At 50.0% G+C, this 26,710-nt stretch overlaps 1 long non-coding RNA gene across 2 annotated transcripts in view; it reads right to left on the minus strand.

The window, feature by feature from the left end:
• The window catches only part of LOC146036785 (uncharacterized), a 48,688-nt gene that overhangs the window by 14,552 nt on the left and 7,426 nt on the right, over positions 1-26,710 (minus strand). Inside the window, exons 1-2 of one of the 2 annotated variants that reach the window (XR_014460966.1) lie at positions 19,454-19,547; positions 13,537-13,672 (exon numbers count right to left, since the gene is read on the minus strand). This is a non-coding gene — a long non-coding RNA (uncharacterized LOC146036785). Of the gene's footprint in view, positions 1-13,536; positions 13,673-19,453; positions 19,548-26,710 lie in introns of those variants that run through there. The other variant, XR_014460965.1, reaches the window with a different exon arrangement.

Below are 26,710 nucleotides of genomic sequence, written 5' to 3' on the forward strand. Positions count from 1 at the left end.
ACAGCATAGTAATACCTAAAGACAAAACAGGCATCAGAGAAGCGTTATCCCCAGCTGCACCCCGCACAGAAGCACAGAGGTTACAGACTGCGCAGTAATGACACCTAGCACCGGAGACCCCACTGTCTGACCTCATACAGATCACCTTATCCCCTAATATCCCCCAAATCCCACCCAGACAGGGAGCAGCCCCTGAGCCCCGCACCAACAGTCTCTATATACATCTATAGAATATACAATGTGGCAGCAGGAAAGAACAGGATGATCCGTCTCTTATTCCATCAGCCAATTACAGAGAAGGATCAGACACAATATCATTATGTTTATCCAATGCGGATCTTATTCCATAACTGTGTGAGCGGCTGCTGGGAGGCTGATCCTCCACATGCTGCACCGCACTCTCCCTGCCTACACTCTCACTCTTATTTAAATATCTTTTCCATTTTCCTAATAGAATTGTGTCCATTGATTACTCACATTATGCAATGGCATGAGGCTACCATGGCAACCACAGTCACACGATGGTATATGATGTGATGCATTTGAACTATCCTATGAACCTTGTCTGCCCTCCCTCTGCCTGCCATCACATGACATGTTGAGTCTTTGTATATGTGACCGGCATTCATATTTGTTGCCCCTCCAGAGTGGTTTTGATAACTATCAAGTGAATACTTAAATTGTTTGCAATTTTCAGGGAAAGTTTATTTTTGACTTGTCCTCTACTGGATGACAAATCTACCTCCTGAGTGTAAAATCAGGCGCCTTGGAACCAGGTGTTTTGTCCAGCTGCTACACTAAGGGGAAGGTCAGTTCCCCAAACAGAAATATAACAATAGATAAATAAGGTAGCGCTGTATCATTACTATACATTGAAAGCAGTTATATTTAATATGCATGATATTGAGTTAAAACAAACACATTCAATAAAATCAGATCAATAATGGGACAAGTAGAGGATAAAGTGCTCGTTCCTATAATTCTCAGTTCATCGCACACTTTTAAGCAGCCCCCATAATGAAGTGGTATAATGTTAGGTTAGGTCTATGTCACCCCTATCTCCTGTGATTCCGGTACAGAGTAAATGCCGCTGGAGGAGTTTGAGATTTGTCTCCAAATGGAGACCTCTCAAAATGATGAAAAGCCGGCCTACTGTTAGAGTTTAGGGTGGTATCCAGTGAGCAGGCGCGCCAAATTCAAAGCTCCCTTGGTGTGAAAGAGCTGGGCCGAGCACTGGAAATATAGAGAATCCTCTAGATTAGTCCCAAAAAGCCACTGAAGCGTTTAGTTGTACTAAGACAACTTTTTCAAGGTTCAGCGCTACCTTGTTTTTTTATTGTGATTACTCAAGTGCCTTCACCAAGATGGTCTTCAGGACAAATGTGAAATACAGTATCCATATCCTCTGGTAAGTTGGGTCTAGTGCCCAAAAGTGGTGGGGCCATGAAGATACCTAAGAATTTTTATGGCCTGGGCAAGCCTCTTAAGGATAAATAGGGTCTAGTAGTGCCCCTATACAAAATATACAGTGAGGTGTCTGAAGGCCAACAAGCACCTCACTGTTGGCCTTGGGACAGCCTCTCTGTTGGCCTTGGGGCAGCCTCTCTGTTGGCCTTCGAACAACCTCTCTTTTGGACTTCGGACAACCTCACTGTTGGCTTTCGGACAACCTCACTGTTAGCCTTCGGAAAACCTCTCTGTTGGCCTTCGGACAGCCTCACTGTTGGCTTTCGGACAACCTCACTCTTAGCCTTCGGAAAAACTCACTGTTAGCCTTCGGAAAACCTCTCTTTTCTGATGCGCTATCTTCTCAAGGTCTTCTTTCCTCATTGCAATGTCTAATATAACAGATTATGAGGCGTTAAGTTACAATAGGCTTGTTGGCAACACCAAATCCAAAAGGGTCAATAGCAAGCTCCAATTGGCTAGCTGATCTGGCCAATGATTGGACAGATTTGAAAATTTTTCTAATTTATGTTCTTTAATCTCAGACAACAGAAGCAACTCGCTAACTGGCGATCCAATGTCTGAGGACTCTTGCTGAAGAGACTGGTCAACCTTGTTTGGGAATCATCTAATACAGTGGAACCAGCAGTGACATCCAGGCAAGTTCCCCCTCCCAGGGCAGCTTCCCCAGTGATGACTACCTCCGGATTGGGCACAGGCAAGCAGCGCTTCACACAATTGTTGCTGGAAAACATTGTTTGACCCTGTATCATGATAACTGTATTTGTTGGGAATGGATTTAATGTTTTTGGACCGATTACAGACTATTTTAATATATTTTTGTTGCCTCTCCTCTTGATGAGTTACATAAAGGCAGCTGAGAAATGCAGATTGAACTCTTGTCTTATTGAACATCAATCAGCTCATTGCGTAACTTTCCACTTCTAGTTACACGACACGAGTTTCTGAGACGGCTCGGCAGCTGAGGAGCAAATCCCCAAATGCAGGGAACTCAACTGGTGCCCAATCAGAATCTTCTCTCATCCCACACTGGGCATTATTCATATGCACGTGTGTTGCCATCGTAGTGTGCATTCGCCAGCTGTGCGGAGCCACTACAAGTGAAGTATCAGTCACAGAGTGATTGACAGAAAGACACCCTATGAGGGAGGTAACGGGGAATGTCTTAAAAATTGCTGGTGTGTTTTGACCATTGTTTGAGACATCTTGGCGTGAGAAAGTGATCTCGTATGCATCAAACATGGCCCCAGCGTTGCATCTCTTTCAGCTATTGTGCACGCCCATGGAGGCACTCAAGGAGTTAATGTTCCATGCATCTGTGTCATGGTTGCAATGGAGTACGCAGTTGAGCAAGTTGCGATGGCATCCGCGGGGGCGTCTCTTGGGGGTGGGTGCTTCACTTGCTACGCCTTGCAGATCCATCACTGAAGGCGAGCATTGCTGGGTCCACTGTGTGACCGTATGTTAATCAGGAATACGCTGTAACATCCACAATGGAAGCATCTATGAAGGATGGGAACATCAATCACTGGCCGCAGCCTGGAGTATCTGATACTTCTTACAAAGGTAGTTATTTTCTACACAAGCACACACATATACATATAATCACACATGCTTTTATATATATATATATATATATATATATATATATATATATATATATACAAAAGGAGAGACCCTTTCCTGCGCTTATAGAATGAGAGCAGCACCTCTGAAGGGTCTTCTGCTAGACAAGACCCAATCAAATAGACATAAAGAAAAAGGGGGGGATCAGAGTGCGCTAAATAACAATGAATGTCACTTAAAAAATTGTATATTTAATATATAATATAAAAAGTACACATATACATTATGTACAATAAAAAAACCCTTCTTTGGGGTATCACAAATATGCACAATACAACAATTGGTGAACTTCAGTAGGATTTGCTCGATTCAGAGATTTCTTAATCGCAGATACAAGGCCCAACGCGTTTCGTCAAATCATGACTTCATCAGGGGCAAGATATTGCAATCAGTAGTCACTATGGATATTCAATGCAATAAATACTTTAGGAGTCAGGTGTTTCAGAGACAATCCGGTACGATTCCAGCAATCAGAAAAAATTAGAGATATTCCTAGTTTGGTTTAACCAATCCAAGAAATTTAGCGGATGTAATGGAATCCTCCAAAATAAATTAGTAAGGGCAGGAGCAGTCACATACAGCATAGGTTCACCAATGCATACATACATACACACACACACACACACATGCATGCACACATATACACACACACGTGCACACACATGCACACACACATGCAAGCACATTACTACAGTAATTTCCCATGATGTATAGTAAGTGTCACTATGGCATAGCGCCCGCAGCAGCTGGAGCGCAGGGGAAAGGGTTACTGAGCGCAGCTGAATATTTGCTAATAATTATTGGAACAAGACAGCGAGCGAGTTCCCTGGATCTCTCACTCCTTCAAATTACCGTCATACTTGAAATAGATCTTTCAATCTCTTTCCAAAATTAATTGAAGAAAAAATGAAGTAGTTGTTGCGTAATTCTGGCACGGATCTATTACATGAAAGCAGAGCTGCGCCTTGCGCCTAATTAAATATACAATCGCAGCATGTGGGTAGCGAGCAGGCGAGCCCGTCTCCGCGTGGAAATGAAATGATGGCACTGGGGAATCGCTGCTTCTTGCCCATCGGCAGAAAGTGGCAGGATCACAGCTGGAGGTTATCCCTAATTTAATAAGATGTTATTATCAGAGGTGCATTAATAGCTCAACACAAAACCATATTTGCATAAATAAAATGTGGATACGAGTCGGTTTTCTGCATCCTGGACGCACGCGCTCGGTCGGAAATAACGAGTGCGAGTTTAACCTGCGCATTTGTTACATTCGGGAAAAAGTGTGCAAGGAATTTGGTGAACGGACGCCGCTTCCTGGGGGGCGAGAGACTAATAAAATGCCTCCGGTATAACTCAGTCATTTGCTGAACAGGGGATCAATGGGCATTTTAATAAATGCAGATGCTTGTAGTGTATTGACACACTCGCGGTGTAATTAAAATGGATCCGTCAGTTTGAGCGCTGTAAAACATCTCTGCGACACAAGGACGTATTAAAGACACAAAAGAGCCAAGAACTGAATGTCACATTGTGTGATTAACTAATGGCCCAGTGATTTACTCCCTCCATGCCATTATATTATATAGGATGCGGGTCATAGAAGGTGCCCACTGGGAGGGCCCTGGTAGAGGACACACGGGACGGGCGGGTGGTGCGGGGCTCTCACAAGGAAGCTGCAGGGAAGGTGGTGGCATTGCACCAGGAAGAAGATGGTGGGTTTGTGCCCAAGGGTGGATGCTTGTGGAAAGGGTTCATGGTGAGTGCCGACACTGAGGTTGGTGTAGGAGTGCATATAGGGAGGCCATCACTTAGCTAGATGGGGGGCTGCTCAGAGAGACGGTGCCAGTTGGGGGGATACAGTCACTAGGTCTACAAGCATTAGGTCGACAAGCAGAAAGGTCAACAGAGTCATTAGGTTGACACAAGGATTAGGTCGACAGTTAAATGTCAATTTTGGGAACCGACCTCTGCCAACACTAGGGCGTGGCGAGAGAATAAAACAGTGCGCAGCAAACCATGTGAAGGGGACGCGGTGCTACGTTTCAGTGCCCATGTCGACTGTGTCGGCATTTGGGAGAAAAAACTTGAAAATCCCCATGTCAACTTTTTGACTGTCGACCTTCCCCATGTTGACCGAATGCTTGTGTCGACCTAATGACCCTGTCGACCTAACCCATGTCTACCTTCAATCATGTTGACCTTCATGCATGTCGACCTAGTGGTGTCTATCCAATGATCCATACCCCAGTTGGGAGGCTTTTGGAGGAGTGTGGAGGGGGAGGGGGTGGTTGGGTTCCCAGGGGGAGGCTGAGTGAGAGATTATCACAATGAGGCTTTTGGGTAGCGCTTATGGGAGGTGTGATCAAAAGCATGGTTGTAGGGGGTGGGGTATAACAGGGTGGGCAATGGAGGAGGCTGGGAGTGGGGTGATAGCAGGGAGGCTGGTAGTGCGGTGATAGCAGGGAGGCTGGTAGTGGGGTGATGGCAGGGAGGCTGGTAGTGCGGTGATGGCAGGGAGGCTGGTAGTGGGGTGATAGCAGGGAGGCTGGTAGTGGGGTGATGGCAGGGAGGCTGGTAGTGTGGTGATGGCAGGGAGGCTGGTAGTGTGGTGATGGCAGGGAGGCTGGTAGTGTGGTGATGGCAGGGAGGCTGGTAGTGGGGTGATAGCAGGGAGGCTGGTAGTGCGGTAATGGCAGGGAGGCTTATAGTGCGGTGATGGCAGGGAGGCTGGTAGTGGGGTAGTAGGAGGGAGGCTGGTAGTGCGGTGATGGCAGGGAGGCTGGTAGTGCGGTGATGGCAGGGAGGCTGGTAGTGCGGTGATGGCAGGGAGGCTGGTAGTGCGGTGATGGCAGGGAGGCTGGTAGTGTGGTGATAGCAGGGAGGCTGGTAGTGGGGTGATGACAGGGAGGCTGGTAGTGGGGTGATGGCAGGGAGGCTGTTAGTGGGGTGATGGCACGGAGGCTGGTAGTGGGGTGATGGCAGGGAGGCTGGTAGTGGGGTGATGGCAGGGAGGCTGGTAGTGGGGTGATAGCAGGGAGGCTGGTAGTGGGGTGATGGCAGGGAGGCTGGTAGTGGGGTGATAGCAGGGAGGCTGGTAGTGCGGTGATGGCAGGGAGGCTGGTAGTGCGGTGATGGCAGGGAGGCTGGTAGTGGGGTAGTAGCAGGGAGGCTGGTAGTGGGGTGATGGCAGGGAGGCTGGTAGTGGGGTGATGGCAGGGAGGCTGGTAGTGGAGTGCTAGCTGGGCGGCTGCGGGGTATGGGGAGGCTGTTGGAGGTGTATGCCCAGGGCTGCCTGCGGAGGAGCGGATGGATGGACCCCTGAGGAGTATACATGGAGGGGGTATATGTGGGTATTCTCAGCGGTAGGCCTTAGTGAGCAGACGGATACATGAGGATGGTGAGTAATTAGTGACTAGGCCTCTGCTACATCTGACGGGATGATGCACAGAACTGGTCAGACTGGTGCACCGATCGCTCGCTTCCCGCCAGCTACATTACTCACCTGTCTCACAATAGACCGCATGACATGTCTCTGCCATATACCGTAACTGTCTGATACCTCCTGCTGTACGCTGTATGGCCGCCGTCATCTCACAGGACAGGATTGTGCATCCAGCTCTATCCTGAACAGATTCTATATATAAAAGCAGAGGCTCAGATGATATTTGGGCCACAGGGCCCCCGGGTGAGCGAATCCTCATCAGACTGCGGCCAGGATGCCCACAGGGCTGCACTCTGTCTCTGGGCCTCGGATGAAGCTCTTATCATCTAAGGCCTCATTTGTTATCTGCTATTCAGACGCAGGACAGATGCCGCCATTTCAGGCCGGAACGTGAGAGGCCGGGGACCTGGCAGGCGACAGTAATAAGATTCGTGTTCGGCAGCAGAACCCAATAAATCCAGGCGCTTCCATGGTTACAGCCGTAGCAGGAGCACGTAGCATGGATTGCCTCGCCTGGGTTTCTCCGATTAATCTTGGCTGAGGAAACATGTCACGCGCGGCATTTGGTCGGCTGCAGAGACTATTTGCTTATAGGATAGATGGGGGGGGGGGGGGGGGGGGGGGGAGATGGGGGGAGGGGGAATCAGCTCAGATATTGTATGAGGCAAATCCCGTGCTCATCGCAGGAACTAAATCCTGTCAGCGGCGCGGATCCGACAGAGCGACCCTGCAGGTATTATAATACTATGTATGCACATGACTCCCCCTGCCTGTTATTCATAACGCACTGTGTGTCAGGACAGATCTGCTGGGGGCGGCCATTGCTTCCTCTCCTTGGTGGGGGGGGGGGGCACGTTGCTGAATCCTGGTGGCACTCACAGCTTTACATTGTAAATCTCAGTACTGCGTCCATGCAGGCTGAACCTCCCACCACAAAACATATCTGTAATATAAGTATATAATTACCCGGAGCAGTCTGTCCCCCCCGGCTACGTATAGGTGATGTGGGAATGGGTCATGTGATGCCGTGTGAATGTAGGCCGTACGCTGGTGTTTGTGGTTGGCACCCCAGCATTTTCTGGGAGATGGGGAGGGAGGCCCGATTCTCCCCAGGACCACCAAAGCACTGAGTAAGTCTAGACCTATGCGGCACTGCACACGAGGGGAGACCAAGGGGACACTGCGGACTAAGGGCCTGATTCGGACGTGCTCACTACGCTCTCCAGCGAATGATTTTTCGCTTCTCGCTGCCAAAGGTGAGCCAGGACATACTTTTCAGATACAAATTGGGGACGGTCATGTGACGTCATCTGCCCACACGGAGCAGGCAGGGGTCCTCTTAGTGTTTCTATTGGCCCACCATTTGTGTGGTCACGTCCATGAAACGCCAGGTGTCCCCCCCAAAACGCCCCTTGCAAAATTCCACCGAAGGCGCTGGCTGCTCAGTCCCCCAACATCGGAGACAGGGCCAACGAGCAGCTCTTAATGGGTCCCTAAGTCTCTGTGGCCCTAATAATTATCTCAGTGTCCTGACCCCTGATGCTTTTCTTGTTTTGCTCATTCACTCCAGGCGCTGCGGAACCCTTCAGGCGCCATATAAATAAAGGACAGTAATAATAACTGACTGAGGAGTGCGCGGCTGGAGAGGCGCGCCCCGCGCTGGACCATTGTGACGACTCTCTGCATGTTGGGAGGCGAGAGACATCTGAGCGCGCGGTACAGAGGGGCTTCACGTGTGTGCGTGAGCCTCGCAGCTGGCTACCAAATGCAGCGGGCGGATTCTGATGGAAGCTGATATGTAAATGGAGCAGATGTTTGACATTTCAGCATTGTAAGATGGAGGAAATGTCACCGTTCTTACCAGCATCTGAAACGCTGAGAACGGAGGAATTAATAGCAGGAGCGTGATTACATAGAAATATCATCTGTGAATGTAGATGCCCTGACAGCTGTAAGAAGAACTCGCTTCGTAACCGCTACGTCATACACAGAGGGGCCGATTCAGGACCGCTGGTAGCCCCAGCCCCGAGGGATGGAGTTTGTGCATGCATATTTCTGCGCACCCCGGTTACACACTCACCAGGTCGTTCGTTGTGTGGAGGGAGCCCCAGGGACAGACACGGGCCACAACTGCCCTGGAGCCGGGGAACGCCCAGCGTTTTGTGGGTAGACGGGCCAATGCCTGCCGGGAGTGAGTGGTTGATGTCACATGACGTCAGTGCCCCACCCCCTCTGCGGTGCACACCGAAGGAATGAAAAGTCCGTTGAGACTATATTTATAGTTATTTCTGAAGGTAACAGAACCATTCGATAGTCGGTGACCATCGAATGATTTCTCCCGCTAGCGGACGCATGCGAGAGACGTCGGGCGGCGTTTCAACGCTCGGTAAGCAGCGAATTTCACTGCTCACCGAACCAACCAGAATTAGGCTCTTAATGTAGATCCTCGTTATGTTCTGCCGCACAGACAGTGCAGATGGCCCGGCTAGAGGCGCCCAGTAGAACGCCATCGTGGCGACGCGCGACGACTGGAAACTCTGCCCAAAAATGAGAGTTTTTCAAAAACAAATGCTACTAATCCCCTGTAGGTCGGCGGTGCCCAGTTTCACAGTTAATATGTCAACATCATATGATCAATGTGCACTAGGTCGGCAGTGACAAAAGGTTTACACATACTTGGTGGACTTTGACAAAATGTTGCCACACACGTACGGTCGACATGCCAATGGTCGATACAATGAAAAGGTCGACATGAGTTTATCACAATTTTTCATCTTTCTTTGGACTTTTTTTTATGTTTTATGATCCATCTCGACTACAACAGTACAGAGGGCTGAGGCACCGCATCCATGTCGGCAGGTGTCAACATTGAAAAACTCCCTCCCTCCTTTTTATGTGTCTACCATTTTCCTGTTGACTTTTCGCTTGCTTCCACCTTTTGTCAAAGTCAATCTGTTCCATGTCGACCTTGCACCTAATAATCTTTTGGTGTCAACCTATTGTCTGTCGACTTAGACACTGTCAACCATTCAGTCGCACCCGCTACCAGACGTTAGCAGATAAATAACGCGCTTGCTGCAGCGTTACGGTACACGCCTGGCGTTTAACCCCATTACTCGGAGGTCTGATTGCTCCAGTTATTGCTCACTGATTCCCGCATCAATCCGATGTCAGCAAGCAATGTGGGGGCTGACGCTGCACTGGACACTGTGCCGTCCCGGGTCCCCTGACACCCACAGGGAACAAAGCAGCCCCCCCACCCACCCCTTTAAGCGAATGGGAACAGATGCCCTCATCACAACTGGTGACCTCTCTCCCCGGCAGCTGCGCGGACGCAGAAATTCCCAGGAAGCCATGAATATTCATTGCACAAACCCCACAAGCTCTGACCCTTTCATTGTACGCCAAGTATCGACAGCGCTACAAATACAGATAAAAGACACATTTTGCTGTAGAAACATCTAGGAATCTGCTTCACAAAATCCCCAAATAATAAAAAGGCAAAATCTTCTCTTTTTTATTTTTTATTTTTGCATCTTTGTGGAAACAGAAGAAATGTTGTATTTGCTGTGATACAGCCGGGACGCAGCCAGAAACATCCCCCTCTAGTGGCGACCGGCGCTCCAGCATCTGCAGCCTCTTCCTTCAGGGACAGACAACTGACGTGACCCTCCGCCGTGGAGGAGACCCCAAACAAATGGCAGAGCTTCTGCTTTGTACACAAACAAGTCCCCGGTGTCGGCAGAGTGTGAACGCGTTTCATAGCAGCAAAAACAGACTGGGGCTTCTCACAGCAGCGACGATCAGAGATCACTGGTGGAAAACGCAGACGCTGCTATTCCTCCGACAGATTTATCCCGTTATATTGGGCCTGATTCAGAGCCATTCATATTGCTGCAAATGAAAACGCAGATGCTGCTATTCCTCCCTTTATTGGGGGGGGGTCCCCACTCCCCCAGGTACCCCGTCCAAGGCTGACCAGCCTCGGTGCTCATGGTATGGCCAGGGTGTCCCCCGGCTGTGGCATGACACCGCGGGTTATTGGAGCCTGGTGCTCGTTTCAAAATATGGGGAACCCCCAGATTTTTTGTCCCCCTTATTTTTTGAAGCAGGACTGGTCCAAGAGCCCAGGGCTGGTTTCAGAAATACGGGGGACCCCTACAGAGAGGGGGGCAGGGCTAAAATTATGTGAATTAATTTGAGCCATTTTTGCCCCGCCCCCTGCCCAAAGATTCACAAACATTTGCATTCGTCTCTGCTGCCGAGGGTGATGCGGGGTCTAAGGAAGAAGCAGGAGAACTGCCCACCTTTCTGAGGGGCCTTGAAGGGCCACCCAATTTTTGGGAGCTTCCAGGCCATTCCAGGAGGATACCAAGTATGAGATGAATACAGATCTAGAGGTCTATAACTGGATAGGCCGATAATGATCATCAGTCAGATGAGGGGGGAAAAGATAATTGGGGTTAATTGCATACCGGCCTGAGGGGGTTATTCTAGTTCACTCGTAAAGGCACAATCTATCTCTAATGGACAAAACCATGTGCACTGCAGGTGGGGCAGATGTAACATGTACAGAGAGTTAGATTTGGGTGGGGTTTGTACTTCAAACTGATATCTATGTTACAGGGTAAAAATAAAGCAGCCAGTATTTACCCTGCACAGAAACAATAAAACACCCACATCTAACTCTCTCTGGACCTGTTGCATCTGCCCCACCTGCAGTGCACATGGTTTTGTCCATTAGAGAGTGATTGTGCCTATGCGAGTGAACTAGAATAACCCCCTAAGTCTGAGCAGGAAATAAAACAGAAGGGAGCAGTAACTGGGCACCTTGGCACAACCACGTGGCGCTGCAGGGGGCAGATGCAAAAGTAACGGGCAGAGAGATGAGTTTTACTGGGTCCAGTCTCAGATATAAATTGCAGCGTAAGAATAACAGCTGTTGGCTAAATGCAGAAGCAACTGGCATTTACCCTGCATTCACACATACTCCATGCATCTGCCCCACTGCAGTGCAGCACGGTATGTCCCAGTGCAAAATTACTGTCTTTTTCACTTTAGTCTCAACTCAGACTCATGCCCTGAACATAGAACGCTCAGAATAGGTGGGCACACTCAGAGATGTATTGCTTTGTGCACAGGGCCATTATAATCAATATGCCCACTGGCAACTTCCCAGGGGCTCACAATTCCAGGTTTCAGCCTGCAGTTCATGGCTATCAGCATGCCGATTGGTGGATGGCTGGGGCTATCCACCAATCAGAGTGCAGCATTCTCTACCTGCCTCCCAGCCTGCAGTTAGACAGTGCATGGCTATCAGCGTGCGGATTGGTGGATGGCTGGGGCTATCCACCAATCAGGATGCAGGAGGGGTCATTTATGATTATTTATTGGTGTGTAGGGGCTACAGTGAATGGCTTTGGCCAGGGCCTACAATGGTGTAAGACGGCCAGGTTTTGGTTGGTATTCTGACTGGCGGCATCCCAAACGCTGGTGTGCTAACCGGATCCCCACGCAGACAGCCATTATTACAGGCAACACATAAACATTGGGCTACTGACGTTGTTTGAGAAAGTTATGTTAAATAGTTTTGGTGGCTGCACTCCTCCTGGCATGGGTGCCGGACGCGGTCCCGACAGTTGGGATCCCGACAGTCATTTACCCGTCAAAACGCCGACAGACAGGTGCCCGACGGCCACCCGCTATTTTCCCTCGTGGGGGTCCACGACCCCCATAGAGGGAGAATAGAATAGGTGGCGAGCGTAGCAAGCCACAGTGCCCGCAGCATGGCGAGCGCAGCGAGCCCGCAAAGGGTTTTGTTGCACTCACCATGCTGTCTGAGTCCGGGCAGTCAGGATCCCGACATCGGGCTAATGACTGTCGGGATCCCGACTGGCGGAAGCCTATACCACACCCTCCTGGCACAATCTCCACATGGGCACCTACTGTAGTACACAGATGGAAACCTCTGACCCAAATATGGTGCTGGAAGAGGCAGCAAGGTATAAACGGGCATCTAACCCTGCAGATCCCTGCCAGACTCCGCAATTGTCTGTGGCATCATAGGACTATATATATATATATATATATTAGGGCTGGGCACGATGCTGCCCTATTATCATGTTAACGCAGCAGCACTATAACGGCAGTCATTGTTTTTCCCCGTTAACGAGGGGGGTGAGAGACGTTGTCACGGAGGCACTGACATGCCGCTGTCTCCTTTGTGGCAAAGGCCATCTTTGGAGTGGCACAAGGGGTTTCTGAGGCAGTCAGAGACTCTGCGTCCCTGCAGCGCCGATTCCCCCCCCCCCCCCATAATAAAAAGTTTTAACTCTCCTTGGGCAACAAGCATTTCCCTCCCCTGGCCAACAAGCATTTACTTCCCCCTGGGTAACAATCATTTAACTCCCCCTGGGCAATGAGCATTTAACTCCCCCTGGGCAATGAGCATTTAACTCCCCCTGGGCATCGAGCATTTACCTCCTCCTGGGCAACAATCTTCTTGTGGTTTGGGCAGATGACCTCAGTGTGGAATCGTGCGATAGACACAATCGGCCACTAGCGCACCTCACGCCCAGTGCGATCCCTTGTGGTGTCTGTATACAGTATGGCTGTTATTACTGGGGAGGTTTTCCCTCTGCGGTGATTGTGTGATGTAATACAGCCCCTTATCTGGGGACGCACAGGAACCCGTCTCTTACTATATGTATTTGGGTGACGTTTGATGCGCAAGGTGCCGGCTGACACTAATACCTGCGTTATATGTGATGTGTAATACCTGCGTTATATGGGGAGAGCCAGCAAATATTTCATTTCATACATTCTCCAAGGGACATGCAGATGCCGGGCGTATAATCGGGGCGATTAGAAGTGGAAAGTGTTCTGGCCATTATTATAGTGACGTTCTGGTAAATTGCAGCACTTCTGCCAACACGACCGCGCCGCCGACTATTTACACATTTAAGTAATTGTTTTAGTGAAAGAAAGCAAATTATCGTTACCGCAAATTGGTTCCAGTGATTCCTTTTGTAGTTCTCATAGAGGCTCAATCCTTCATGGGCTTCTACCGAATTTACATATATGAGACAATAATGCTTTGTGCAACGCAAACCGCCTTTGTCTGGTTACTCCTGGTATCTGCAATGAGACAAGTGAGGTGGTGGGACAGGGTGACAAGGCATCCGGGTGCCTTAATACTTAATTGGGGATATTTAAATCAGAACCACTAATTAGCGTGACCAGATACATCCACCCCGCAGGTGGACATTCCACGTGTGTGTCCCAATCATATCACCAACATTGCAATCTGCCACTTCAATATCCCTGTTTGGAACTGGTTCACGGCCCAGTGGAATAACATCTTACAAAAAAAAAAAAACCTGGGTTCAGTGACCCAGCAATTCGTCCCAGGAACCTACCAGGGTTGAGCCTGGCTCCCATTTACAGAATGGGCAGAGATGGATTTCCACGCACTTGGAGACGATGGGTGACATTTAATAGGGTGCGTTATTTTTTTTTGCGATCTTTAGGCAAAAAATGTCAGAATTCACAAGGTTTCCTGAAATCGCCAACTTAATGGGATGTGAATTGCGGTAAAAATTGCACTTTTTGCCTCGAATTTGCACATTCTGAAGTGGTGATTTTTCAATTTGCATCCAGATATTATCCCATTAAAAAGTATACCTATCGCCGCACAAACAGACCCGGTTGTGATGGGCGATTTTCAGTGTGATTTGTGCATGGTTCTGTCCAAAAAAAATTATAAAATTAAACAAATTCAAACACGAAACGGAATGGGGTCCCCCATGGGCTCAAAGAGCCGGTCCTGGTTTCATAAAATCACAGGTCAAACTGAGTAGGGGTCCCCCGGATTTTATAAAACCAGCACCAGGCTCAAGAGCCGGTCCTGGTGCCCAAAATATGGGGTACAATGAGACATGATATGAGTAGGGTTCCCCTGTATTTCAAGAACCACCCCCGGGCCCACCAGCCAGCAGGGTAATGCCACAGCCAGGGGGAGACTTTTTGCACAAGTCCCCCCATCCAAAGCATTAACCCTCTGACCGGTCAGCCTGGGCAGGGATCCTGGGGAAGTGGGGACAACCTATTGAAGGGGTCCCCCCTCCAGAATATACCTGCCCAGGCTGAAGTCCGGGGCTGTTCCTGATGGCCACCGGGCTGATTAAATGTGTAAAAATAGAATAAACTATTGTGTATTTTTGTGGAACTACAAGTCCCAGCAAGCCTGCACTGCATACAGGGACTTCGAGAACCATAGTCCCAGCATGCGGTGCATTAAAGGGCCCGCTGGGACTTGTAGTTCCACAACAATACAAATAGTGAAATAAAACACAAACACACAATAAAAGTACAACTGCTTTTACATACATAGCACATTCACACAGATACTTACCTACCTTGTCACGTAGGTAGGTATCCTCCATCCGACAGACCTGAAGAAAATCCAATGAAGGGGAAATCCAATGAAGGGGTAGCATCCAGGGGTCTCGGCATAACAAGAAAACGAACAACGCAAACCCACAGACTAAGGGGGTTATAAAGTTTGTCCGGTCCTGCGTGACCGATGTCGCGCATCTGCGCATGCGGGTTTCTGCGCACGTGCAGACGTATGGTGCGTGCACCTGCTGCCAACTTTCGGTTCGCCGGGTGTACGCACCCATGACGGCGTGTGGGGGGCGGAGAAGGGCGGGGTGCGCTGGGCTGCCTCATTACCATTTGAGAACGGCCAGCGTTCCATGGGCGTTCTCATGGTAATGAGGCCGTGACGCAGGAGCTGGTGGAGGGCAGATGACATCACCGAATGTCAGCTGCCCGGCCATATCTGTGCCAGTGTGCACGCACCTTCCACATCTTTCCATGGTCGCCGTCCATCAAAAGATGTGGGAGGTTACCCGCAGGCATACGAATGGATGTTTATGCTAAACATCCATTTGCAGCCTGTGCGGGGGAAAACGCGCTGCGGGGGGGGGGGGGGGGGGCGTTCATTCGCCGGACGGGGTTTGGTGGATTTGCAATGCTGCACCAGAATAACCCCCGAAGTTAGAAGCCACAATATGTGTGTTTACATCCTGCAGCTCCTCCTCCTGAATAGCGCTATTGGCCGCCTAGCTGCCAATCAGGGGTTGCTAGGCGACTCATCAGCATCATGTCCGTGGCTCAGTGCTCTGTATCGTTAGGTCGACATTCAATACTTTAACCATTATTTGTGGATGCAGAAGGTCGACACATGAAAAAGGCTGACATGCATTAGGTTGATATGGTCAAAATGTTGACACAAGCAAAATCTCGAAATGGAAAGATCGACATGAGTTTTTCGTGTCAGTGTCGATATAGGTCGACATAGACACCGTATTAGTGTACCAACAGTTACTGTTATATTCACCTTCCACGTCCACTGTGATGTTATGTATGTTTTTTTTTTTTTTAATCATGAAAAACGTATGATGACCTTTTCCATGTGCGTGTGTTGACCTTTTGACCCAGGCCGGCTGTGGGGTCTGGAGTCCCGGGCCCTGACAGAGAGAAGGGGGCCCGGACATGGTCTTACAACCATACTTGCCCTACCTGACCCTCTCCATACAGGACACAATGCTCTGCTCCTGGGCTTCCCTGGTAATGTAGGATTGTCAGCACCTGTGGTGACACCTTTCTTATCAGTTACCCAGCTCCCCACAGGTGCTGGCAATCCTACATTATCCATACCTCCCAGCATGCCCCTCTCCAGGAGGACACAATGCTCTGTTCCTGGGCTTCCCTGGTAATGTATGATTACCAGCACCTGTGGTGACACCTTTCTTATCAGTTACCCAGCTCCCCACAGGTGCTGGCAATCATACATTATCCATACCTCCCAGCATGTCCCTCTCCAGGAGGACACAATGCTCTGCTCCTGGGCTTCCCTGGTAATGTATGATTACCAGCACCTGTGGTGACACCTTTCTTATCAGTTACCTAGCTCCCCACAGGTGCTGGCAATCATACATCATCCATACCTCCCAGCATTCCCCCCCCAAGGAGGACACAATGCTCTGCTCCTGGGCTTCCCTGGTAATGTATGATTGCCAGCACCTGTGGTGACACCTTTCTTATCAGTTACCTAGCTCCCCACAGGTGCTGGCAATCCTACATTATCCATACCTCCCAGCATGTCCCTCTCCAGGAGGACACAATGCTCTGCTCCTGGGCTTCCCTGGTAATGTATGATTGCCAGCACCTGTGGTGACACCTTTCTTATCAGTTACCTAGCTCCCCACAGGTGCTGGCAATCATACATTATCCATACCTCCCAGCATGCCCCTCTCCAGGAGGACACAATGCTCTGCTCCTGGGCTTCCCTGGTAATGTATGATTGCCAGCACCTGTGGTGACACCTTTCTTATCAGTTACCTAGCTCCCCACAGGTGCTGGCAATCCTACATTATCCATACCTCCCAGCATGCCCCTCTCCAGGAGGACACAATGCTCTGCTCCTGGGCTTCCCTGGTAATGTAGGATTGCCATCACCTGTGGTGACACCTTTCTTATCAGTTACCTAGCTCCCCACAGGTGCTGGCAATCCTACATTATCCATACCTCCCAGCATGCCCCTCTCCAGGAGGACACAATGCTCTGCTCCTGGGCTTCCCTGGTAATGTAGGATTGCCATCACCTGTGGTGACACCTTTCTTATCAGTTACCTAGCTCCCCACAGGTGCTGGCAATCATACATTATCCATACCTCCCAGCATGCCCCTCTCCAGGAGGACACAATGCACTGCTCCTGGGCTTCCCTGGTAATGTATGATTGCCAGCACCTGTGGTGACACCTTTCTTATCAGTTACCTAGCTCCCCACAGGTGCTGGCAATCATACATTATCCATACCTCCCAGCATGCCCCTCTCCAGGAGGACACAATGCACTGCTCCTGGGCTTCCCTGGTAATGTATGATTGCCAGCACCTGTGGTGACACCTTTCTTATCAGTTACCTAGCTCCCCACAGGTGCTGGTAATCATACATTATCCATGCCTCCCAGCATGCCCCTCTCCAGGAGGACACAATGCTCTGCTCCTGGGCTTCCCTGGTAATGTATGATTGCCAGCACCTGTGGTGACACCTTTCTTATCAGTTACCTAGCTCCCCACAGGTGCTGGCAATCATACATTATCCATACCTCCCAGCATGCCCCTCTCCAGGAGGACACAATGCACTGCTCCTGGGCTTCCCTGGTAATGTATGATTGCCAGCACCTGTGGTGACACCTTTCTTATCAGTTACCTAGCTCCCCACAGGTGCTGGCAATCATACATTATCCATACCTCCCAGCATGCCCTCTCCAGGAGGACACAATGCTCTGCTCCTGGGCTTCCCTGGTAATGTATGATTGCCAGCACCTGTGGTGACACCTTTCTTATCAGTTACCTAGCTCCCCACAGGTGCTGGCAATCCTACATTATCCATACCTCCCAGCATGCCCCTCTCCAGGAGGACACAATGCTCTGCTCCTGGGCTTCCCTGGTAATGTAGGATTGCCATCACCTGTGGTGACACCTTTCTTATCAGTTACCTAGCTCCCCACAGGTGCTGGCAATCCTACATTATCCATACCTCCCAGCATGCCCCTCTCCAGGAGGACACAATGCTCTGCTCCTGGGCTTCCCTGGTAATGTAGGATTGCCATCACCTGTGGTGACACCTTTCTTATCAGTTACCTAGCTCCCCACAGGTGCTGGCAATCATACATTATCCATACCTCCCAGCATGCCCCTCTCCAGGAGGACACAATGCACTGCTCCTGGGCTTCCCTGGTAATGTATGATTGCCAGCACCTGTGGTGACACCTTTCTTATCAGTTACCTAGCTCCCCACAGGTGCTGGCAATCATACATTATCCATACCTCCCAGCATGCCCCTCTCCAGGAGGACACAATGCACTGCTCCTGGGCTTCCCTGGTAATGTATGATTGCCAGCACCTGTGGTGACACCTTTCTTATCAGTTACCTAGCTCCCCACAGGTGCTGGTAATCATACATTATCCATGCCTCCCAGCATGCCCCTCTCCAGGAGGACACAATGCTCTGCTCCTGGGCTTCCCTGGTAATGTATGATTGCCAGCACCTGTGGTGACACCTTTCTTATCAGTTACCTAGCTCCCCACAGGTGCTGGCAATCATACATTATCCATACCTCCCAGCATGCCCCTCTCCAGGAGGACACAATGCACTGCTCCTGGGCTTCCCTGGTAATGTAGGATTGCCATCACCTGTGGTGACACCTTTCTTATTAGTTACCTAGCTCCCCACAGGTGCTGGCAATCATACATTATCCATACCTCCCAGCATGCCCCTCTCCAGGAGGACACAATGCACTGCTCCTGGGCTTCCCTGGTAATGTATGATTGCCAGCACCTGTGGTGACACCTTTCTTATCAGTTACCTAGCTCCCCACAGGTGCTGGCAATCATACATTATCCATACTCCCAGCATGCCCCTCTCCAGGAGGACACAATGCACTGCTCCTGGGCTTCCCTGGTAATGTATGATTGCCAGCACCTGTGGTGACACCTTTCTTATCAGTTACCTAGCTCCCCACAGGTGCTGGTAATCATACATTATCCATGCCTCCCAGCATGCCCCTCTCCAGGAGGACACAATGCTCTGCTCCTGGGCTTCCCTGGTAATGTATGATTGCCAGCACCTGTGGTGACACCTTTCTTATCAGTTACCTAGCTCCCCACAGGTGCTGCCAATCATACATTATCCATACCTCCCAGCATGCCCCTCTCCAGGAGGACACAATGCTCTGCTCCTGGGCTTCCCTGGTAATGTATGATTGCCAGCACCTGTGGGGAGCTAGGTAAAGGTGTTTCACCACAGGTGCTGGCAATCATGCTACAACTATATTAAATAGTTCCTTACCAGCTATCTATCTGCCCCTGAATGATTTCTGTCCCCGTGGTGTGTCCATCGGCTCTGCTGCAGCCAGACTCTGCTCTGGTCCCGGACAGCAGGGCTGCTGGGACATGTAGTTTTTTTTAGGTGGCAGCCAGGCACTTAAAACAAAACTACATGTCCCAGCAGCCCCTGCTGTCCGGGACCAGAGCAGACCAGACTAATGGATGCTGCTGCTCAGGAGACATACGGTGGTGCATGGAGATCATGGTGCACTGCCTGTGCGGATGAGAGGAGGAGGAGCAGCCAGCAAGTCACAGGGATCCAAAGCAAACACTGCAGCGAGGATCTCCCTGTCAGCCCCACCACCACAGTGAGTACTGGTATTATATATTCTTGTTCAGGATGACCTCTCTCTCTCTCTCCCAATTTCTCCTTTCCCTCTCTCTCTTCTGTTTCTCACTCTGGGGTAGATTTATGATCTGTAGAACTGGGGCATATGCACTATCCCCGTGCGCTAAATCAATTGGTAGCGCTTCCCCTGACCTATCAAACCCATGATGCGGGTGATTAGCGTGCCGCGGTATGGGGAGGAGGGATAACGTTTATACGTTATTTGAATGTGGGCGCCCGGCTCATACCTTATTTATGAAGGTGTCCTCTAACGTCCAGTACATAGCGACATTTTTTTCAGGCGCTATGTAATCCTAAATCCCTTTTTTTCTGGTACTTGTTTCCTAGCACGGCGACGACTAAGCTATTTGCTTAGTGGGCTATTCTGCGTCATGCACCATGCGATATGCGATGCAATTTTCCTATGTAATATATTCACTGCTCTGTGAAGTGTGGCGAGCGGTAGCGGAACCCATCCTCCAACTTTTTTATTACCCCACTATCCACGTCGGTGTGGAGTTGATTTTATATAGTGTGGCGAGACACCGAGCCCGAAGCGTGGCGAGCGGACGCGAAATACATGTAAAGTAATCCGCGGCTGCTCGCCACACTTCGGGCTCGGTGGCTCGCTGCGCTCTCCACACTATATGAAATCAACTCCACGCCGATGTGGATAGTGGGGTAATGAAAAAGTCGGAGGATGTTTTCCGCCGCCACGCTTCAGGGTGGTGTGGATAGTGGGGGGGTGCGTTAAATCTATTTTTGGGACATACAATCATATTATTGTATACCTAATGTCATGGCATCGCACACCCTATAAAATCGCATGCGATCACATGCGATTTTGAGGGACATGCAATGCGATGCGATATAGTGGTGAAGAAAAAAAATCGCATTGCATTTTTTTTTTTTATTACACAAAACTTTATTGTTTGACAAAGCCTCCGGCGTGGACAACAGTGCCTGCTCCCTGCCGTCCAAAACTATAACTGCGCATGCGCAGACAACCCAGCGTAAGACACGCAAACCGGCGCATGCGCAGTACATCAAGGAAGTACGCAGCGCAGAGCCGTTATGGGAGGACGCCTATCCCTGGCAAGTGGGGATAACGCACTCCCATAACTTATATTTAAAAGATAATAGATTCAAGCGATGTGCGGGGCCGATTCACCACGATAAAGTGGTGAAGGGAAACGGGCTGGTACGGATCGCTATGGAAACAATAATAAATCTACCCCTCTGTCACACACTCACCAATTTCAACTATTCATTCTCTCTCACCCTCCCTCTTCCATTTCCACCTATTCCCTTCTCTATCTCTCTCTGACACACACACACACACACACACAAACATACATACATACATACATACATACATACATACTTACACACACTGGGGGGCCCTGCCTTTTTTTACAGTCCCGGGCCCCATAATTTCTGATGGCAGCCCTGTTTTGACCTAATACATGTCAACCTTTTTCATGTGTCAACTGTCTGTCAGCCAACAGTGGACAATCGGGTGTGTGTGTGGCCATATTGTGTGTGTGCGTCTGGGGGGCAAGGCAAGCCTGCACACACCTCTGCCCCAGGACATCGGTCCCTTACCCCCACTCTCGCTCCACCACTGCTGGGATTACATCCCCCCCGTCTCTGTCCAGCTCGGGGGCCAGGTTGACATTTCTATTGAGATTTGATTTAGGAAATGTGAATTGGATCAATTATTGTCTGAGAGCTTTGCAATGGTAATAGTACAATCCAATAATTGCAGTAAAATGATTGTGTTTCCCTGAAACTCGCTGGGTCTGCTGCAATAAGTGCCTGCGTATAATTGTCTGATCTTGTGACAAAGCAGGACAGACTCGGACATAGGGCCTTATTTTGGTTCATTCTTTCTGACAAAATCCTTCTTAGATGGGCAAAACCATGTGCACTGCAGGTGGGGCAGGTGTAACTTGTGCAGAGAGAATTAGATTTGGGTGGGGTTTTACTTCAAAGTGAGATCTATATTGCAGTGTAAAAATAAAGCAGTCAGTATTTTCCCTGCACAGAAACAAAATTACTTACCCAAATCTAATTCTCTCTGCACATGTTACATCTGCCCCCCCCTGCAGTGCACATGGTTTTGTCCATCTAAGAAGGATTTTGTCAGAAAGAATGAACCAAAATAAGGCCCATAGAGAGAGAGATACTGTAGTTACATACCAATTCCCTGCTGGGTCCAACCCACTGCCCAGACTGAATCGGCTGACATGGGACATTATAAACTAATATTTTTGGGCCCCCCACCTCCCCCCCCACCCCCCATAGCCCCCGCCCACCTAAGTAAAGTTAAGACCCCCTTATCCCGCCGCATTCCTGGTCCGGCACCGCAGATATCCTCCTGGCTCCGTCTCCTGCAGTTATGAAAATTGACATGGCAAAATGGCTGCCCCCTAATAGCAGACCGTTTTTAAGGATGCTAGAGGAGGTCGCCTCCTCCTCTAACATTCCTAAAAAAATGTCTGCTGTATGGGGGCAGCCATTTTGCAGTGTAATTTTTCATTACACGACAGAAGGATATCTGCGGTGCCGGACCAGGCAGGAATGCGGCGGCATGCGAAGGGGTAAGGCTCTGAGCAGTGTGCCCTGATGAGCACCGGCGGCGCCCCGCTGGAGCTTGATCCCCCAAGCAGAAGCCGCGGTGGCTGCCGTACGGTAGCTACGCCACTGGTAAAAGGTAAGCACTGTGCACTGTAATGTGTGACATCATCTGACCTGCTCATTATAATGTTCTATAAAGTGATGTGGAGGCCATTACAATGTTACGTAATATGAACAGGGGGCACTGTATGTATTCACTATAGAAGGAGAAGGGAAGGGACCACAGTTAAGTTGCAAGGACATTCATAAAAATAAGGTAGATGGAGGTACATTTACTAGGGAGAAAGTCCTAACAGAACTTTCAAGACTGAAAGTGGATAAATCAATGGGGCCAGACGGAGTGCATCCAAGGATACTAAAAGAACTAAAAGATGTGTTGGTAGCGCCATTAACAGATTTATTCAATCAGTCACTAGATACAGGTGCAGTTCCAGAGGACTGGAGAAAAGCAAATGTAGTTCCACTGCACAAAAGCGGAAGCAAAGAAGAAGCAAGTAACTACAGACCAGTAAGCCTTACATCAGTAGTAGGGAAAATAATGGAAACACTATTAAAAGAAAGAATAGTGGAATATCTTAAATTAAACAACTTACAGGATCCAAAACAGCATGGTTTTACTGCAGGGAGATCATGCCAAACAAGTCTCATTGACTTTTTTGACTCCGTGACCAAAATACTAGATGAAGGGGGGGCTGTAGATGTGGCATATCTAGACTTTAGTAAGGCATTTGACACTGTCCCACATCGCAGGCTGCTAAATAAACTTGAAAGTGTGGGATTGGATTATAAAACAATTAAATGGATAAGAACCTGGTTGCAGGATAGGAAACAGACAGTTGTCGTAAATGGAGTGCATTCTATGGAGGGACATGTTACCAGTGGAGTACCCCAGGGATCTGTACTTGGACCAGTGCTCTTTAATATCTTTGTTAGTGACATTGCAAATGGTATTGAAGGGAAAGTATGCCTTTTTGCAGATGATACAAAGATATGCAACAGAGTAGACACACCAGGAGGGGTAAATCAAATGACTGATGATCTAAGTAAACTTGAGAATTGGTCAAGAGAATGGCAACTACAGTTTAATGCTAAAAAATGCAAAATTATGCACTTGGGACTCAAAAACCCAAAGGCTCAATATAGTATCAAGGGTACTATAATGGAAACTACTGAGGAGGAAAGAGATCTAGGAGTCACTATTTCAAGTGACTTAAAGGCAGGGAGGCAATGTAACAAAGCAATGAGGAAGGCTAGTCAGATGCTTGGTTGCATAGGGAGAGGAATCAGTAGCAGAAAAAAAGACGTAATAATGCCACTTTATAGGTCATTGGTACGACCTCATCTGGAATACTGTGTCCGGTTCTGGAGGCCATATCTTCAGAAGGATATAAATACATTGGAGAGTGTACAAAGAAGGGCAACTAAAATGGTGCATGGCCTACATCACAAAACTTACCTGGATAGACTAAAAGATCTTAACATGTATAGTTTGGAGCAGAGAAGGGAAAGGGGGGACATGATAGAAATCTTCAAATATATCAAGGGTTTTAACATAGTACAGGTGGGAAATTTTCTTCAAAGGAAAACAAGTAATAAAACACGAGGACATGCACTGAAGCTGGAGGGAGGTAGGTTCAGGGGAAATGTTAGAAAGAATTACTTCACAGAAAGGGTAGTGGATAAGTGGAATAGCCTCCCATCAGAGGTGGTAGAGGCTAAGACAGTAGAACAATTTAAACATGCTTGGGATAGGCATATGAATATCCTTACAAAGAAATAAGGATTAAAAAGGGTTGAGTTTACCTGAAGGGTAAAAAAGGGGCAGACTAGATGGGCCAAATGGTTCTTATCTGCCGTCAAATTCTATGTTTCTATGTTTCTATAATGGGAATGGTGTGTGGCATAATGTGTACTGACAGCCCCACAATGTAACATCATGTAAACTACGGCCCATATAAACTGGGCCACTATTATGGGTTACAAAGGGTGAGGTCCTGTGAAAAGGGGCGTTCCCCCCCCCCCCCCCCCCCCCCAGAAGGGGCGTTGTTTCACATAAAGTCCCCTGATGATGTCACCCAAGGACTAGTTCCTTCTCATATATAGGAGCTGTCCCTGCAGGATAATGCAGTAACAAGCTACTGTCACCGCAGAAAAACTCGGATTTTTGGGTGACACTCTTGTGCAGCCCCCCACCCTACCTGTGAAGAGGTGTTCACTCCAATATGATTTTAGAAGACCTACAGCTACCAGCTCGCTCCCCTCCAGTCTGTCCTCACTGGCCTCCCGCACTACCAGCTCTCTCCTCTCCAGTCTGTCCTCACTGACCTCCCACACTACCAGCTCGCTCCCCTACAGTCTGTCCTTACTGGCCTCCCGCACTACCATCTCGCTCCCCTCCAATCTTTCCTCACTGACCAGCTCCCTCCCCTACAGTCTGTCCTCACTGGCCTCCCGCACTACCAGCTCACTCCCCTCCAGTCTGTCCTCACTGGTCTCCCACACTACCAGTTTACTGCCTCCAGTCTGTCCTCACTGGCCTCCTGCACTACCAGCTCTCTCCTCTCCAGTCTGTCCTCACTGGCCTCACGCACTACCAGCTCGCTCCCCTACAGTCTGTCCTCACTGGTCTCCCGCACTACAAGCTCACTTCCCTCCAGTCTGGCCTCCCGCACTACCAATTCCCTCCCCTACAGTCTGTCCTCACTGGTCTCCCGCACTACCAGCTCGCTCCCCTACAGTCTGTCCTCACTGGCCTACCGCACTACCAGCTCCCTCCCCTCCAGTTTGTCCTCACTGGTCTCCCGCACTACCAGCTCACTCCCCTCCAGTCTGTCCTCACTGGTCTCCCACACTACCAGTTTACTGCCTCCAGTCTGTCCTCACTGGCCTCCTGCACTACCAGCTCTCTCCTCTCCAGTCTGTCCTCACTGGCCTCACGCACTACCAGCTCGCTCCCCTACAGTCTGTCCTCACTGGTCTCCCGCACTACAAGCTCACTTCCCTCCAGTCTGTCCTCACTGGCCTCCCGCACTACCAATTCCCTCCCCTACAGTCTGTCCTCACTGGTCTCCCGCACTACCAGCTCCCTCCACTCCAGTCTGTCCTCACTGGTCTCCCGCACTACCAGCTCCCTCCCCTCCAGTCTGGCCTCCTGCACTACCAGCTCCCTCCCCTCCAGTCTGTCCTCACTGGTCTCCCGCACTACCAGCTCCCTCCCCTCCAGTCTGTCCTCACTGGCCTCCTGCACTACCAGCTCCCTCCCCTCCAGTCTGTCCTCACTGGTCTCCCGCACTACCAGCTCCCTCCCCTCCAGTCTGTCCTCACTGGTCTCCCGCACTACCAGCTCCCTCCCCTCCAGTCTGTCCTCACTGGCCTCCCGCACTAACAGCTCCCTCCCCTCCAGTCTGTCCTCACTGGTCTCCCGCACTACCAGCTCCCTCCCCTCCAGTCTGTCCTCACTGGTCTCCCGCACTACCAGCTCCCTCCCCTCCAGTCTGTCCTCACTGGTCTCCCGCACTACCAGCTCCCTCCCCTCCAGTCTGTCCTCACTGGCCTCCCGCACTAACAGCTCCCTCCCCTACAGTTTGTGCTCACTGGCCTCCCGCACTACCAGTTCCCTCCCCTACAGTCTGTGCTCACTGGCCTCCCGCACTACCAGCTCCCTCCCCTACAGTCTGTCCTCACTGGTCTCCCACACTACCAGCTCCCTCCCTTAAGTCTGTCCTCACTGGTCTCCCACACTACCAGCTCCCTCCCCTACAGTCTGTCCTCACTGGTCTCCCACACTACCAGCTCCCTCCCCTACAGTCTGTCCTCACTGGTCTCCCACACTACCAGCTCCCTCCCCTACAGTCTGTCCTCACTGGTCTCCCTCACTACCAGCTCCCTCCCCTACAGTCTGTCCTCACTGGTCTCCCACACTACCAGCTCCATCCCCTACAGTCTGTCCTCACTGGTCTCCCGCACTACCAGCTCGCTCCACTCCAGTCTGTCCTCACTGGTCTCCCGCACTACCAGCTCCCTCCCCTACAGTCGTTCCTCACTGGTCTCCCGCACTCCCAGCTCTCTGGCCACCAGTCTGTCCTCACACACTACCAGCTCGCTCCCCTCCAGTCTGTCCTCACTGGCCTCCCGCACTACCAGCTCCCTCCCCTCCAGTCTGTCCTCACTGGCCTCCCACACTACCAGCTCCCTCCCCTCCAGTCTGTCCTCACTGGCCTCCCACACTACCAGCTCACTCCCCTCCAGTCT

Source organism: Crinia signifera, chromosome 9, assembly GCF_055691185.1.
Source record: "Crinia signifera chromosome 9, ASM5569118v1, whole genome shotgun sequence".
Classification (NCBI taxonomy): Eukaryota; Metazoa; Chordata; class Amphibia; order Anura; family Myobatrachidae; genus Crinia; species Crinia signifera.